This window comes from Adiantum capillus-veneris, chromosome 26 (genome assembly GCF_014529385.1).
Source record: "Adiantum capillus-veneris isolate H3 chromosome 26, ASM1452938v2, whole genome shotgun sequence".
Taxonomy (NCBI): Eukaryota; Viridiplantae; Streptophyta; class Polypodiopsida; order Polypodiales; family Pteridaceae; genus Adiantum; species Adiantum capillus-veneris.
In genome coordinates, this window is record NC_140956.1 from 21,196,562 (window position 1) to 21,212,154 (window position 15,593).

Consider the following 15,593-nt stretch of genomic DNA (forward strand, 5'->3'; position numbering starts at 1 on the left):
TACCCCCTCCTTTGGAGATCCTTTTTTTTTGGGCCTGTCCAAAGGGCAAAGGCTATAGAGATGCCTTCTCTTTTTGCTGACTAAAATAGAAAAAATGTTAAGTTGTATTTTCAAACATTTATTGACAGGCCAAAAATGTTGATTGATTGAAATAAGATAGTGGGCACTCGTTTAAATAAAGAGTGTGTAAAACTAATGATGGACATGTTTTCAGTAATGAAATATGGAGTGAATGCTCATTTACTGAGGAAAAGATTTCACACTCCCTTTGAAAGCATTGGAGGTTACGTAAATGATAAAGACTTAGCATAATGGGTGGCTCCACAAATCCCAAGCCGGCTTCGATGAAATGGTATATTGCATGTTTGTTGCTTGTCGCTATTGTCGTCAATTCCCATAAGCTTTGGGAAGACATTCGTCGGCCCATAAAATACAAGACTACAGAGCGAGCCGAATACGCTTCCAAATCTTTCAGTGCAAGCTCTTGGAAGCCCCTTCTCAAGGTTAGGAAGGGTTTGAGACAAGGATTGCTTTTGTTTGTTCTGTTTTATTTGCAAGGGATAGAATCCCCATATTAAAACAATAATTTTCAATTTCTTAATGAGTGAATCTATCGTCCTATGCATACATTAATTAAAGAGAAAGAGGTTATGATTTCTCGATTTCATTGAAAAGTTGAACTTTGAATCCAATGGATGCTCCCTGGGCAATGTTCAACGCCTGTAGCCATGTGCGGTCTTCACATTAGGCATCACTTCTCTATCTCTTACCTACCTTCTTTTCTCCTCAAATATTTTAAGCATGTCTTCAATCAATACCCGCAACCATGTGAGGTCCTTAAACCTTGACTAGTACGGTCGGCCGCCTTCGGCGGCCTCTCTCTCTCCCCCTCTCTCCCTCTTTATCGCGTGCAAAGCGGCTTGTTTTAGTTTTGGACTTTAGCCTTCAGGTCGCAGATTGCGACACGTGTAAAGGGCTCCCCCTTCCGCCATATTATGTTAGTAGATATTTTTTCACTCTTGGACAGATTTACTTTCTCGAAGTCTCTTACCTTCTTTTCTTTTTAGATATTCTAAGCATTAAAAACTCTCCTTTCCATGGGCAAAATCCATTCAATTGATAGCAAACCAAATTACGCTCTCAAGGCTCACAATATGAATGCGAGAAAAAACATTTTCCGAGGCCACATGAGGTTTCTTCATCAAAAGTGGCAATCTATCTGCAATTAAAGGAGGGATTCGGCCTTCCCGTTGCCATGTGGTGCTCTTGGATGTATCAGGCACGCGTGTGTGTGTGTGTGTGTGTGTGTGTGTGTGTGTGTGTGTGTGTGTGTGTGTGTGTGTGTGTGTGTGTGAGAGAGAGAGAGAGAGAGAGAGAGAGAGAGAGAGAGAGTGAGTCAGCAGGATGCCAACACATGACAATGAGAGCAGACACAAAATGAGAGAGAGAACAATTTCTCATTGCATGCATACAAACCAAAGGAAGTCTTTGAGGGTTAGCACCACTATGGATGAAGTCCTTCAAGCTACTACTACTACTACTACACACACACACACACACACACACACACACACGTCTAAACTTTTGAAGGCGAGAGCAAGAGAGACAAAGAAAGAGAGGCAAAGGTCTATCAATAAGAGTGTCTATTAAGGTTGCACATCTAAGATTTTGGTGTCATTTTTGGCTTGCAGAAGGCCATAGGAGAAGGTTTAGAAAATGTGCATTTTTTGAGCCGTTGATATAGAGATACTCTTATTTTCTGAACCTTACAGCATCTGATGGAAATGCACTGAGTGACTGGATTATAGACTCAGAGGCATCACTTCATGTGTCTCCAAACAAGGAGTGGTTTACCTATTATGTGACTACTAAAGATCATGTTCGGCTAGGCAATGGGCATACATGTGAGATCTTAGGTGTTGGAGATGTTCAATTGAAGTTTCAGAATGGCTCTTCTTTCACGCTGAAGAATGTGAGACATGTTCCCGCAATTACAAAGAGCTTGATCAGCACAGGTTTACTTGATGATGCTGGATACATCACCACTTTTGGACAGAACATGTGGAAGATATCCAAGGGTTCTATGACAGTAGCACATGGACTAAAGTCTGGAGGACTTTACATGATTTATGTATCAAATATCTCTAAAAATGTAATCAATGTAACCGAGCAGCCGAACGTTTCTTTGTGGCATAGCCGGTTAGGACATATGTCCAAGAAGGGAATGGAAATCTTGTCTCGTTCTAGTTATTTGCCTGGCTTGTCATTTAATGATTTTGAATTCTGTGAACATTGTCTGTATCTGATGCTGTTATTTATTTGCCCCTGAGTCTATAATCCAGTCACTCAGTGCATTTCCATCAGATGCTGTTACTTCTTTTTATAATATAAATGATTCTTTTCATCATTGTAACTTGGTCCTTTTATCAATAATCACTTGACTTCCTTTTTTATTTTCTTTTATCAATGATCAATTGACTTCCTTTTTTATTTTTTTAATTTAGTTTGTAAATGGGTCCCTTTATTTCAAAGGACTATGACTTTCTTTTTCAACTTTTTAGATTTAAAACATACATTTTTAGTTGTATATTTTTACAGCTAAAAAATTGTAAATTGTCTTTAAATGAAACAATTCATCACACCTACGAATGAACGAATTGTAAATCGTGAAAAAATTGACAATTTCTTCACAAAAGAATGTTAATTATCCTTAAATGAAAGAATTTCTTCAGAACTAAGAAATTTTTCAGCTTTTGATTTTAATATAACTTTAGTGTAACATATATCATGAGTAGGAATGAACCCATTTCTTTTCAATAAGAATCACTAGGAGATTCTCCTTAAAAAGAAATTGGTTGAGGTGAAACTGAAAGGCGAGCTTGGACGTGGTGGGTTAGGAGATTATCGACTGGCAATGAGGTAAACGGAAGTAATACAGGTGCCGACTGAAGGCAAAGAGCGGAGTAATTTTTTTTTCATTGCTTTGATTGAAATCGTTGATCAAAATTGCTCTAGATGCAATCTCTCTCTCTCTCTCTCTCTCTCTCTCTCTCTCTCTCTCTCTCTCTCAGCTTCTCCTGAAACAGTGTGTCGATGAGAGAGAGAGAGAGAGAGAGAGAGAGAGAGTGTGTGTGTGTGCGTGCGCATGCGCGCGTGTAGGTGAAGGGAGGTCATGACGAGGTCGCCCAATGTCATGGATTTTCCTCTCCTCAAAAAGATAATTGGGGGGTTGATAAGTCTCTCTCTCTCTCTCTCTCTCTCTCTCTCTCTCTCTCTCTCTCTCTCTCTCTCTGTTGAGCTGCAAATGCATATACAATATGTGTGTGCATGTACGAGAAGGACTAGGAGGGGAGGACACATGAGGGCACCAATGTGCACCTCTATAGGAGGACAACCGTCCCCCCGGAAGGCTGCAACCCTCTCAGGTTGCATGGTAGGTCGTAGCATGCAGGAGGCTACAAGGGCACAAAGGCAAGCTTGAGGCCTAAATGTAAGAGGATGCAAGGACGCAAAGCATGTAATCGATCACATCAAGATGCAGGAGGCCTAAATGGTGATTTAATTTTTCGAACCCTCCTAAGATGGATAGAAATTGACATGAAAGTGAATAATAAGGGTTTGAATCAACTTGTCCACTTTTGGGACAATAACAATAAGATCTGGAAAACAACTTGATAGAATCCCAATATCAACTAAATGGCTATGAGATATATATTGTTAGTTAATAGAGTGCACGATAGCTACTGAAGATTTGGCCCACCTTTTCATGGAATGTCAGGCAATCAGAGGCCTAGCAGGGAAAGTCTGCAAGTTGATCCAAAGGACATGGAAGATTAGGTTCTTCAAGACTGATCTATTCTTTGGTGGCAAGAAGATGGGAAGCCCTATTCTTCTTATCTACACTCAAACTATCAGGTACTTCTTTCTTCACCATATATGGCAGGCAAGCAAGCCCCGTGTGTTTGAGGGAGACCTTGATGTAGCAAGCTTCTTAGAGATTACACAAGAAAGCAGAGTGATGATCTATATGCTCGGAAGCAAGAAAGACTCGAGAGACTGGTCTAGGGCTACCCATGCTATGTTGTCAACGTGGGAGAAGTAAAAGCTTAGGACTATAGTTCATCGGTTATAATTAGCCTCAGCGAGAGATAGTAGACATCCATTTTGTAATCTTCAACACCTCAAGGCTCGGCTTGAGCTTGAGGCTGGTTTGTAAATTCTTTGTTGTGCTTAATACAATCCACTCAAAAACTGTGAGTTTTGCCAAGAAAAAATCACATTGGTTTCTTTACATTGTTTAATCTACATTATTTATCTCAAAAAGCAACAAACTAACCTTAGTCACCTTTTGCCATATATCTATTACTCCCTTTATAGTATACCCTCTCTACAACCGTTCAAAATATTTGTTGTGAAAAAATAAATTTTACAAACACAACCCTCATCTAATTTTTCATTACATTCCTTAGCGGGCCACCGTGATTCTTCACCTTGTTTTGACTACATAACGAGTCCTTAGTAAAGCGTTGGATTTTTGGTGCAATTGTGGACCATTGGTGGATAAAGCTTACGGATTAGTGCCACATGGCAAAAAATTCTTTTTAAATATTTTTTCTAGGTCTTTGTGAGAGATGTTGACATTTGTGTTCCTCTCTCTTTAAAGAGAACCATTGAATATTGATTTAGTCATTATTTTTATGCTTTTGGAATATATTGTAATCTAAATAAGTCATTTTGTTACAGCTTTTTCCAAAAGTGTAATACTTTATTGAGACAAAAATAAAATAAAATGCTAGTGCCACTTTCTCCTTTTCCCTCTCACAAAGAACCCTCTTGTTATTAAATTCCTCTCAATAGCATTATGTAGGCCACAGTGAACTTTCACCTTGTTTTGTTAAATTTGTGATACAAGAGGCATGGAAGGTGAGAGCAACATGTTCTCTCTCTCTCACACACACACACTCACACACACATACACACACACACACACACACACACATGCATTTGTCCAATACAAAATAAGAACCCATGGCCTTTGTCCATGAAGATATTTCCAACATCAACACAAACCTACTTATTCTATCTATACATAGAATGCAAGAGAGAAAAAGAGGAGAGAGAACAAGGAGAGTCAAAAAGTCTAGAAATAGAAATTGTATCCCTTTTAACCATATATGTGGTAATGATGTGTGAATACATGTAGGACCGTTGAGGCACTTTCTTCCTCACTAGGGTTTTTTTCTCGTGCATTATATAGACACATGTCACTCTAGGACTAACTTTTCTTTCTATTTATGCACTACTCAACATACTCTTTGTTGTGTGCCTTGAGCTTCTTTATCTTCTCCAAGTTGTGTGTACATCCCTACGACCCTAATTCCAAAAATTGGTATCATAACAGGCTACATCCTCTTAGGCATAGTCGCCATCACCCCCCTACTTACTTTCTCTGAACTGGGTGAGCTTTGGTGGGCATCAATAGGTCAAGTAATACTCTGAGATAGCTCATAAAACTTGGTGTGCTCAGAATTTTGATTTGGGCTCAACTTGGCCTTCCTTTCCACCACTATAGGGAATACTACACATGTAATTTCCTTTTGTGCAAATTATTTTTTAGCATAATTTTTTGAATAATATTTCCCTTATAGCCCTCTTCGGGTTGTGCTATATAGCACGTAGTTCTACTTCTCCTCTTTCGGAGAAATTTTCACATAATGTGCAATCACTTACCATGGCTAACAACACAGAGGTTTTTTGCTTAGGAAAATTTGAATGCGGATTACTACCCAATGTGGGCTTACATGATGATGCATGTTCTTATGTCAAAGAGGATGTTGCAAGTTCTAACAGATTTGTTTGCTGCTAGTGTTGTTTTGCCTATGACTAAGCAATCTTGTTGGGATGTAAAAGATGTGTAGGCTCAAGCATTGATTGAATTATCTATGAAGTGCATTGTTACTCCTTACGTTTTCTTAACAGCGACAACAAAATAGGCTTAGGATACTCTTTTTTGTCTTTAAGCAAGTCACAATGAGGCTAAAATTACATTGTTGTGTAAAGATCAAAGATTATGCAAGACGAGGATGATATGGAACTTTTCTTATTGGTATCAAGGATATCAATGAGAAACTCATTTCTACAAGTGAAGTTATTTTATGACAATTCACTTTTCCAAACTATTCTTGATATGTTGCTAGACTCTCACTAGACGTTTGCTAGTACTTGGAGACTTATGACCCAAGGAAACCCTCTAGTTGTCAAGTTTGATACATTATGCACATTGTTGTTACAAGAGTCTCTTTCAAAAAACAATAGGGTTAAATAGCATGCAGCTAAACAAGCTTTTGTAGCTCGCTCAAAGAGGAGGTAATAATAGCAATGCATCCACTTCTCATGATTTTTCTATGAGTAAAGGATCACTTGTGTCTAGTGCTTGTTAAGATGTTAAGCTCAACATGTACTACTCCTGCATGTTTATCATTGTCAATCATCATCACAAGTATGCTTTGGTGGATACATATATCCTCAGCAATGATACTATAGATGGACTACACCAATTTGGTCCATCTATCAGAGTGATGGCACACTTATCCATCCATTTCATTGTACTAGTTTCCCCTTATGTTGTATTTTTTCAATTTTATGCTTTGTAGACTTCTTAACTTGAGTGTGTGAAGAAGAAGAAGTAGAAGGTTTACCTCCATTTGTGTATGTGTGTTTGTGCGCGCGCACGCTTGCAAGAGTTATACTCTATCCGTGTCTATCTTTGACCATGTTTACATGGATGCAGATTAGGCGGGTTGTGTGGATGGTCAAAAATCCACATTTGGCTGTGTATTCTTGTCTAATATATAGAGTTTTGGTTTGGTGGAGGTAATGTCTCCAAGATTGCACTTCATCTTCCACCATAGAGGCAGAGTATGTTAAAGTTTCTAGTGCTAGCAAGGAAGCTATAAGATCTTAGCATTCATTAGACTCCAATGCTACATTGTGATAGCTAAAGTGCTATAGAGCTAGCTAAGAACCCCTGTTTCACTCAAAGTCAAAACACATAGAGGTGAGGTATCGTGTGATACGAAATATATTGGCTAGCAAATGCATCGACCTAATCAAGATCCATACTGATGATAACCCTGCAAATGCTCTTACAAAGTGCCTAGCCTCTAAGCAGTTTGCACATTGCACTGAAATAATGGTGTAGGGTAAGCCGCCACAAGTATCACAAATGTACATATATAGGACACTTGAGCCATGTTGGCCTTCAAGTGGAAGTTTGTTGGGGTTTCAAGCCAACTAGGCCAACACCCACTAACCCATCACTACTATGATTCCCTTATTGGTTTAATAGAACAATAAGGAGTGGATGAATATTCTTATCATCTTGTGAGTACTCCACCACATGTTGTGTACGTTTTCTCCTTCTTGGACTGACCACATGCACGCTCTGCATACACTCACAATCATGACATTAAGGTCAATTATTTGGCTCCAACTTGTACCTTCTCATTCAAGATTGATTTCTACTTGTTTTGAGACTCTGACTTGGGGATAGGTTGCTAAAAATAGAGCAACTCATGTTTGTTGGAGGCTACGTTAGTTACAAAGGGTCCCTCCCTCCACATGCCAAACCATTTGCTACATGGGTCAAAATGTAACAAGTATAGAGATCACAAACCCTTGACCAAACTACACATTGCTGCTAGATTTTCTAGAATGATAACTTTGTCTTTATTCCATCTAACCTAGGTTTCTCTTAATAATCTAAATAGGTTTATTATTGCCAAAAGAGGAAGCTTATGTTCTCCTTGGAAATGTGGAATGAAAGATAATAAAAGAAGGAAATTGTCTGTTCTTCAAAATCTATATGAGGGAGGAGTCTTTGTAGAGGCCTCCCATACAACCCCCACAAGCACATCCAAGAAAGCCAAGCCATCCTCCTACACAACACTTGCAACTTGAAGCGTGATATTACATCCAAGTATTATAACATGCAAAAACTACAAAGTCATCTACCAATTACAAGGAAAATTTATACCGATCATGGCACAATATGAGAAAGCGAAGCAGAGAACCCTTGTCTCTTTCTTTCTTGCTTCGCGTGCTAGTCGAACATACACACTTGACAATCCCTCAAGACTAAATAACACAACACATTCAATGAGGGGTGGTGAGCATCATCGCTATATGACACGGGCAAAGTGAAGGGATCAGCCGCCACAGAGGTTTAATCTGCTCTTGATCAAATCTAATCTTGCAAAAAAATTAAGGTTTCCCTTGCATCGCGGTTGCCCTTCGATCTCTAGACGTCCACCTCAGTGCGCTCTACCCTAACCATATGAGCTAGCACGTGTCGTTGAGAAGGATGCCCTCCTGTGTATATAAAAGTCTTGCCTCCTCTATTGCGACGATCCGACATCCCAAATTCCTCTCGTCATGAAGATTGAATGCCAATCGTTGATCCCTTCACTCCTTCCCCGTGTCACTTATAGACGAGGGGTGGTGAGGGGATCCATGGCTCACAAGTCCACACATGAAAACCGGGGCAATCGCAGTCGCACATGCATCACATTAAAACTAAACCCAGTACATTATGTGTGCGTGGGTGAGTCGGTTAGCCCATGTGCCTAGGATATGAGGCTGTGGATTCAAAACCGGTTGGCAGAGTCTCCACACAACTTCAATTTTTGCGCTGTCCGAATTTTGTATGCCTCATTTTTTGCACTACCCGCGTTTAGTTCGCCTCGAGATCCTGCCATGCACTTTTGAGTTGTTGATCCCCTCACCTCTGCTCCATTAAATGCATTGTGTTACTTAGTCTCCACTATAACCATCCCAAAATTGCCAAATTGCAACGTAGGTGCATGTGGGGGTGGGTAAATACCTAGGTTCGGTTCGTGGAGGCATCATTCAAAATTCAATTGTATTTCAAAATAATAAAAGGCGTTCTTAAAGTTCAGTTGTATTTCAAAATGAAAAAGGGGTCCTAAAATAAAATGATTACAAGGAGCTAGCTATAGCCTATTATCAAAGCAAGCAGCAATATTGCAGCTGCAATACTCCACCCATCTGCAGTGGTTGTCGCCCTGACTTCAATGCAATAGCATCTAAGGTGAGTTGCAAAGAAGGATCGTGAATTGATGGTGGGGAGCGAGGCTGACAATGCGACGGAATGTCCGTGGAAGAATTTGATGCCGTACTGCAGTAGACCGTACCGCCCACTAACGGTGTACCAATACATATTGTTACCGAGAAACCCACAGAAAGCATCCACAAACTTGACAAGATCGGAGTTAGCAGGGAATTGACTCTTGATCTCTTCTACAAGACTCACAATGTACTCCTCTTTCTCTTGAATAATGCCCCACAGCTTGTCGATCACAAGGAGCTTTGGACGACTTACCATATGGCAAAAAATATATAATTGCTAGATATATTACTAGTTTCAATACACACATCTAGCAAAAGTGCAAACTAGTAAGCGTGAGAATACTCCTAGATGCTTCAAGTAGTAATTTTCATACCATATAGTAAGTTGAGTAGCTATATGGTAAGATAATTGCTAGATGAATCAAGAGAGCAATCTCACTTACTAGTTTGAGACGTGTTATGAAACTAGCAATATATCTAGCAACTCAAATACATGAAATAGTAATTCATCTAGTAACTTCAAAGCAAGAAGTAGTAATCCATGTAGCAACTACAATATCCAACTAGTAAGTCAATTAGTAAATAATTGCTAGATAAATCAAGAGAATTCAAGATCACTTGTCAATTTCAAATATGAAGTTAATTGAGAGTGCTCATCTAAACATAAAGCATATTAGTCATTTGACCTCAAGCTAATACACATTGAAAATCAGCAACCATTGAGAATGTCCATTTAGATACAATGCTTAATCATCATTATACAATTGAACGTCTTTTAAAGTTAAAACACCTAGCTTTGCAAAATCGATATGCACTACTCCTTGAACTAAGAGCCATGCCACTAAGTCCTTACACATTGTTGAGGAAGTAGTGTCATTCACTTTCCTGCCAAAGAATGAATATGTCTTCTTCAAAGCATAGTAAGTGGGCTTGATCAATTGGTAGATCTCTTCCACTTTTTGAGTATGAAGCCACTTCATTAGAATGACTTCTTTGTCTCTAGAAGACAATGTTCTTGCTTACAAAAAAAATGATGCAAGTGTAAGATTCTAAAATGCTATATCTTTCTCATGTTTAAAAAACTAATGCAAGCAAGACTTCATATGATCTAAAACACACTTTGGTTTCCATAAGGGACTTCTCTCCACCATCTTCTCTTAAGGACTCCTATACCATTGAAGTAATAAAGTTATTTATAAGCAATCAAAGACTATTCTTAAATAAAATCCTAAGTAATTACTCTTTTTTTAATGTTTTGCCACCTTGGAAGCTTTGTCTTTTTCTTCTAGCAAATCTTTTAACTTACTTGTAACCTTTTAAAATAAAAATGACTCAATAAGTTAAAATGCTAAGAAGAGCATCACACTAATCCTACGTAAGATAATGAGAAAATTAAGTATACCTTTCTCTTTCGATTGCTTTTTCTAGAGTTCGCATCCATGTCATCCGCTTGGACTTTTATCCTTCAGTTTCTCACCAATGAAAATAAATAAAGATACTATACAACTAAAATATAGCATGAATCTCATCAAAAGATAAGTTTTTTACAATCAAACCTTTTTCGTCACATTATCACCATTGCCACCCCCCTCATGATCTATATGTGGCTCTTTTCCTTGTAATGAGGCTTTTGAGCTTTCATCTCTTATAAAATGTTGATACTCCTATACAATTGTAAAGAAAACATGATCTTCACAGAGAGAGAGAGAGAGAGAGAGAGAGAGAGAGAGAGAGAGAGAGATTGATTGATTAACGAACCTCATAAGCACTTTTTGGATCATCCTCTTCCATCCATGACATATCAGGAATGTACACATCCTCATCTTTCTATATTCACAAAAAAGAAACATAAATAAAGTAAACTTATTACTACCTCATAGCAAGCATAAATAATTTAAATGTCATATCACAAAAGAACCTACACGATTTGATATATCATCAGCTTTATCATCGATAACAAACTTCGTCACTTGCTCATCAACATGAGAACTCTCAATCTGAAAGAATTTTAATGTGAATAACATATAATAAATCAAATAAAACCCATGTCATAGAAGAATATGTATTGACCGTTGCATGAAGCTCTCCTTCTTGATCATATTTCTCATCCTTGTGCTCAATTGTTATATTATCATCATCCATACATAAGACCTATAATTTTAAATATGATTAAACAAACTTGCAAAGATGCCAAAACAAATATAGGTTCAACATAAATTATTGTACCATGGAGTTGGTTGAGCAAAGTGTCTCTTGGCTTGTCTGTTTTTTGCTCCACTTACGTTTTGCCGCTAAAGACTTGATACACCATGTGTATAAATCTTCCTCCTTCCATGGATAAGCCACACCATCTATTGTGATGACCTTGAGCGTTGCTATCTTCTCTTTAATGATCCTCAAAACTACATTCTTTCGCTCATTGTTGTTACGAAGATCGCCAATGGCTTCTCCTTTAGCAAACCACTTTCTCACCTCTCCATAATTGACATACAATACTCTATATTGCTCAGGATGCTGTTTTAAGAGAAAATCTCGACCATACAACTTATTTTTCTCTCTCAATTTTGGTGGTGGTGGCCTAAAATCTGATCATACACAACAGGATCATATCTAGGAGGATCACTGATTGCAGAGATGCTAGAGGGATCCGAAGTTACCCTCTTATTTCCAGAATAATTTGCTCTCCACACATTGAGAGTTTTAATAGCCTCTTCACTAGATCCTCCTAGTAGCTGCTGTAACAATGATTGTGGGCAACTCATACTTGCCCTAACAAAGTAACAAAATCATAATTACGATACAGTATTTATAAATTTAAATCAAATAACTGAAACAAATCAACATAAAATAAATTTTAAAGAGTTTTCAATTAAAATTCTTACACATCACAAAAAAGAGAAAGTTTTTGTGTAGAATCAACTTTAAAGAGAGTCCTGAATAAAATAGTAGATACAAATGCTTATACATCATGGAGATCGCCACATAATAGGTATCCATTGTGCAAGCACACTAGGTTTTGAAACTTTTTTTTGTCTTATCACAGTCCAATTTTTAATTAGAATATGACAGCTATCCCAACTTCTCCAATGATCTTCTTCTGTGTGAATCATCCACGTATTTCTTTGATATACATCAGGCTTCAAGATGGCAAGTCTTGCCAATTTTTCCTCAGGATTTGATTCCCTTACCACAGCATGTTGAAAGACTTTCTCAAGTCCACTATTCATAGAAACTCTCACTATATCTTGTTCCTCTAACCATAAAGGAACATTCCCACATTCTCCTTCCATAAGCAATCTATCTCTGCGCTTCAAGTCCTTTACTTCATAGGCAATGAGCTGTTGGCTTTTAGGTAGTGACATTGGTATGAATTTATGAAGAAGAGAGTAAATAGGTTGGATACAATCCCATGTAAAGGGCATTGGTGTCTTCTCAAGGACACTCATTCTTGTGATTGCATCAATGAGTAACCTTTCAGAGTCATCATCACCTACGATGCATTGTCTGTAGTATCTTCCTCCAAAGAAAAGCATAGACTTCCCATTGAACTGCATTGAGAAAAGAGAGGTGATACAAGCCTTCCAATGTCCGTGTTTATCTAACATACTATTTTTATCATCAGCTCTCACTACCACATGGGAGCCAACTTTATACATTTCTCCTTTGTACAATACCTTTTTGTATATCTTTAAATCTGCAATTGGAAATCTCTCTTCCATATTCCAAAACCAGGAGAATTGAGAATGAACACTGATAACTGAGCCTTGATTACCTCGTTAGCAGTGGAATTGAGCCATAAATCACTCAACCAGTAGAAGTAAAAATTAAGCACTCTATACGGTAGGTATGAGCCTCTATCACTCAGAACCATCTCAAACACTCTACTTCGTGTCCTAGTTAGCTAATTTAGACTCTTTTAGCTAGGCATGGCGCCTTAACACCAGTGGTGTAACCTATCAACTTCATAAACCGATGCCCGAAGTTGATAGGTTACACCACTGGTGTTAAGGCGCCGTGCCTAGCTAAAAGAGCCTAAATGAGCTAACTAGGGCACGAAGTAGAGTGTTTGAGATGGTTTTGAGTGATCGAGGCTCATACCTACCGTATAGAGCGCTTAATTTTTACTTCTACCGGTTGAGTGATTTATGGCTCAATTCCACTGCTAATGAGGTAATCAAGGCTCAGTTATCAGTGGTTCATTCTCAATTCTACTGGTTATGAGTGATTAATGTTCAACCCTACTGGTAGGCATGTAGTGATATATGACTTAGTTACTGATTTTGGGGGTTTGGTTTCATTGTTTTTTATTTTACCATACAATCAGTGGATACATGTGCTTATGGGGCTTGTGTCAACATGTAATTGATGTCGCGGAATGAATACACTTGAATGCTTGAACATGTTGAACCTAGATGATTAATTAAAGGATCTTTTTCTCAAAAAAAATGCTTTGAAATGAAATGCCTTGAAATGAAAAGCTTTACTTGTTGATAATCGAATTACGCCAGGCGCTGCTCGAAAAGCTCTGAAAAGGAGGCTCGAGAGACTCTGTCACAGAATCAAAAAAAGAGCAAGCCTCAGCTATATAATTATGTTTTGAGAGTATATTTGCAAGAGTCACATTCACTTTCTTATTATTAATAGTCTGCAACTTGCAAGGCGCTCACCTGCTATCTAGTTACTCTCTCGGAATCGAATCGAATCGAAGGCCAGGTGGCACTGAAACGGCAGCGCAGTACTGCAACAGACGGCGAGCTTCGATACCCTGCACACCAGCGGCGCCAGCTAGTCAGAACGTCGACGAGCAGCTTCAAATTCAGAAGCCCAGTAGTGGCATCGAGCTGAACCGCCTGCAGAGCGCAGCAGCAGCAGATATTTAAAGATGTGCCGACTGTACGATATTTAGCATGGTTTTTGTGGAATGAACGCGATTCAGCAAGAGCATGCTAGCGAGTTTGGGGAGCAGGCTAGAGCAAGGGAGAGCTCGATATGCGATATTTCGGCGCCATGGCTGATCAGTTTAGTAAGGCGTATAATTTCCGCCTGGATTACAGCTGGAGATAGCTAGGATAGAGAGAGAAATTAAATGAAATGAAATGAAATGTTATATTAAACGACCTTGACCTACTACTGGCACATAGGAGTTAACATGAGAGAAATGAACTTTATAAAGTCCGATTCATTTACACAATACCACCTTTACTCAAAGAACCCCTCTTAATACTAACACATGTCAACCTTGCTCTTGCTCTAAGCCAACCGAGCGAATGCACTGCGTGATGTAACTCGCCCTAAATAACTTTTAAAAAAAATTATCAGGCAACAACAGCTCTTAGAAAAGTATCGTTCGAGCTCAATCGATCATGCTCTTTGCCCCATGAATGCCCCCTCCCCCCCCCCCCCCCCCCCCCCCCCCCCCCTCACCCCCACCCTTCTCTCTTCCCCTTCTCATCTGCTCTATCTGGGTGCTGTCCGTGCAATTTTTTCCAAGTTGCACCTCTCTCGAGCAGTATTTTGAGAGATTCGCCTTATCAAGGCTTTTTCAAAATGTGTCCGGCATACTCCTTGTGGAATGAATCCATCTTCTGGGTACAAAAATGAAATGAAGGAAAGTGAAAGACTATAATTATCACACTAAAATCATCATCATCCTCGTCAATGTCCAAGGATGCGCCACTTCGATGGTTACCTTTGAGAGCACAACAAGTTGTTGATGAAATTCCAATCCCAAAGGTCATCTCTTGACATGTATGCAAGTGTGGTTTACTTTTGAGATTCCAAAAAGTTGTTAATTGGTTGAGAAAGATGTATATTTCAAGCACTTATTGGTCAATATGTATGCATAGTGCGGTACCCTTCTAAGAAGGACATGTCCAACATAGACAATGAAGCTTTTGATAGTTTTTGTTAGATACAAAGCGAGGGTGTCTCATCAGATTCAAGCATCTCGGCTTGCATATTCAAGGGCAGTGGCATTATGCAAAAAGCTAATATAATGAATATATACAATGTGAAATTATTAGTCGAGGATGATCAAAAAAAAAACGATACGCTTGGCAATCTTCTGTCGAAACATATGACAATAGTATGGTATATGCAAAAGCACGAAAAGTGCTTAGCTACCTTCCTATTCAAAATTGATTACATAGTATGTCCAAGTGGCGAAGGACAAAGAAGGTCTAAGTTGTTTTTCTCGGATGCAAAGAGAGGACCTCTTAGTAGATTCGACATCTTGACTTGCATCTTCAAATTAGGGAAGTGGCATTATACAAAAAGATAATATGGTGAACATATGCAGGGCGAGATTATTAGTCGAGGACGAATCACGATCCAAAAAAATAGAGGAGAGAGGGACGACACCACATTTGCAAACCCTAAAGGTGTGTTATGTAATGGAATTGGCCTATTTAATTTGAGAGTAGCGGAAATTAATGAGAGTACTTTTG

The 15,593-nt window shown here is 38.8% G+C and overlaps 1 pseudogene; it reads right to left on the reverse strand.

Moving 5' to 3' along the window:
* Positions 1-9,893: 9,893 nt before the first annotated feature.
* Positions 9,894-12,509, reverse strand: LOC147423103 (uncharacterized; annotated as a pseudogene).
* Positions 12,510-15,593: the final 3,084 nt, after the last annotated feature.